This window comes from Erinaceus europaeus, chromosome 1 (assembly GCF_950295315.1).
Source record: "Erinaceus europaeus chromosome 1, mEriEur2.1, whole genome shotgun sequence".
Lineage (NCBI taxonomy): Eukaryota > Metazoa > Chordata > Mammalia > Eulipotyphla > Erinaceidae > Erinaceus > Erinaceus europaeus.
In genome coordinates this window covers 92,547,463-92,550,226 of record NC_080162.1, presented here as the reverse complement: position 1 = coordinate 92,550,226, position 2,764 = coordinate 92,547,463, and the positions used below count along the sequence as shown (strand labels likewise).

The 2,764-nt window shown below is 37.6% G+C and overlaps 1 non-coding gene across 1 annotated transcript; it reads left to right on the top strand.

Moving 5' to 3' along the window:
* Positions 1-2,380: 2,380 nt before the first annotated feature.
* LOC132542932 (U11 spliceosomal RNA) lies at positions 2,381-2,513 on the top strand. The gene has a single exon (XR_009553901.1). It is a non-coding gene; the product is annotated as a U11 spliceosomal RNA (small nuclear RNA).
* The last annotated feature ends 251 nt before the right edge of the window (positions 2,514-2,764 follow it).

The window sequence follows — 2,764 nt, the reverse complement described above, 5'->3', positions numbered from 1 at the left end:
TCTTGTATATAACTGTGCTATTGGAAGCTTCTAATCTACTTGGTCTAGGCTTTTGTGTCCTGGAGCTCAGCTTCCCCAGAGACACACCCTACTAGGGAAAGAGAGAGGCAGACTGGGGGTATGGACCGACCAGTCAACGTCCATGTTCAGCGGGGAAGCAACTACAGAAGCCAGACCTTCTACCTTCTGCAACCCTCAACGACCCTGGGTCCATGCTCCCAGAGGGATAGAGAATGGGAAAGCTACCATGGGAGGGAGTGGGTTATGGGGATCGGGTGGTAGGAATTGTGTGGAGTTGTACCCCTCCTACCTTATGCTTTTGTTCACTAATCCTTTCTTAAATAAAAAATTAAAAAAAAAAAAAAAAAGAATGTGAAATCCCTGCAATAACATCATTGTGTAATTTTATGCAGTTGGCTTGTATGGCAAAATGAAACCTTTCACTTCAAAGGTGAAAGTTAACACTCTTGAAGTCTGATCCTTATACATAAAAACAAATTATTAAAAAATCAGTGTCTCAAGTAAGGTCAAAGTACAAAAATGAATTATATTATTTACAGACAAGTAAATATGAAACAAAAATTACAAAGAAAACAGAAGTAGAAGAGTGATTGTTAGGTACTAAGTGTAGTGGAGATACAGAAAGGTTGGTAAATATATGTACACCTCTAGATTTTTTAAAATATTTATTTATTTATTTATTCCCTTTTGTTGCCCTTGCTGTTTTATATTTTATTGCTGTTTGTAATTATTATTTTATATTTATATATTATTGCTGTTTGTAATTATTATTGATGTCGTCATTTTTGGATAGGACAGAGAGAAATGGAGAGAGGAGGCGAAGGCAGAGGGGAGAGAAGCAACTACTTGTGAAGCAACTCCCATGCAGGTGGGGATCTGGGGGCTCCAACTGGGATCCTTAGGCAGGTCCTTGCACTGGTCCTTGCACTTTGCCACTTGCGCTTTACCCGCTGCACTACCGCTTGACTCCCATAACTATGGTTTTAAAAGGAATAAGATTAGACCAAAGGAAATATGCCAGCAGTAGCATACCAGATTTTCTTGCCAGAGGTACCAGAGGCAACATGTTTAAATCCTGGCATTACTATAAACCACAGATTAGCAGTGCTCTAGCCAAAAATAATACTATGAAAGATGAATAAGATCTAGAAACCTACTGCTAATGTATAACATAACTGTCATAGCTAACACTACTGTACAACTGAAATGTCTAGGGACTAGATTTTAAATGTTTTCACACACACAAAAAGAGATATATGTCAGGTAATAGACAACAATTAAGTTGGTGAGAGAAATCTTTTGCAACATACATCATCACATTGTACATAATAAAGAGCTTACAATTTTATTTCATTCACTAATAAATTCAGAGAAATATTATAGAAGGGGAGAGCAGATATAAACTAGGCAAATGAAAATGCAGAAGGCAGCTGTAGGCAGCTGTAGCAAAAATAGTTTGAGACAAAAGAGAATAGAAGGGTAAACATAAAAGAATAGTATCTTAAATTAAAAAAATATTAATCCACAATGAAATTACAGTATTCATGAAATGAATAATAAGACACTGAACAATGTAAAGGAACAATTTCTTAGGAATACAAAGAGAGAGAGGCAGAGTCAAGATGGAGGCCCAAGACAGCAACCAGACAGACTCTCCCAAAAAAACTGATTCAAATCCTGGGAATTCTAAGTGGGAATAGGATTTTCAGGCCCTTAGTAGATAAACTATAGAGGATAGGACAAAGAGGAACCATAGTGGAAAATTATAACTCATCTATAAACCAGAAAAAAAGGAGCTGAAAGGACAAAGGAAAAGAAAAACCTTGAGTCTCCATGGTCTGGAAGATGGCGCAGTGAATAAAGCATTGGTCACTCAAGTATGAGGTCCCTAGTTCAGTCTCTGGCAGCACATGTACCAGCACCATGTACTAGTTCTTCACTCTCTCTCTCTCTCTCCTATCTTTCTCTTAAATAAATAAAATCTTAAAAAATAATAAAAAAGAGGGAGTCGGGCATAGAGCAGTGGGTTAAGTGCATGTTTTCTTCATGCTTCTCTTTCATACCATTTGATACTGCATCTGCTAAGCTCACCTAAATAAATACAACCTCTACCACCTCGTCATCTTTTATTTTGGACTGAATCCAGAGACTCCAGGCATGGGATGTCAACCCTTCAGCTCCAATACTCTGGTGAGATATTTCCTAGCTCATAGGACTCCTTAATTCCATTTTGGATGGCATACTTCCTAACAAAGCCAAAGTACCTAAATATAGACCAGGACCAGGACCCATGAGATAGACCATATGTGCACATGTGTCCATAATTTAGTGGAAATATATACCTTAAAAAAGTGCACACAAAAAGGGCTTCTGTCGTGAGTGACACACGTAGGGCAGCTCATTTGCTCTACGTGCGGAATCGACATCAAGAGATTTCGGAAGCATAATTTTTGTTGTTTGGGCAGCTGGTGATCGTTGGTCCCGAAGAAAAAAAAATAAAATAAAATAAAAAAATAAATAAAATAAAATTAAAAAAAAGTGCACAATACTTTTCAACGACTCAATGAGTGCAACAAACATGTAGAAAGACCCAAAAAAGACACCATGAAATATTTAAATAGTTTCTAATTAGACCTGGATACCCTCTTCACCTACTTCCTATTTCACTTTCCACTCTCACCCTAAGGCTAACCTAGTCAGATAAAGTAAGTGCTACAAAAGGTGGATAAAGGCAAGAGACTGG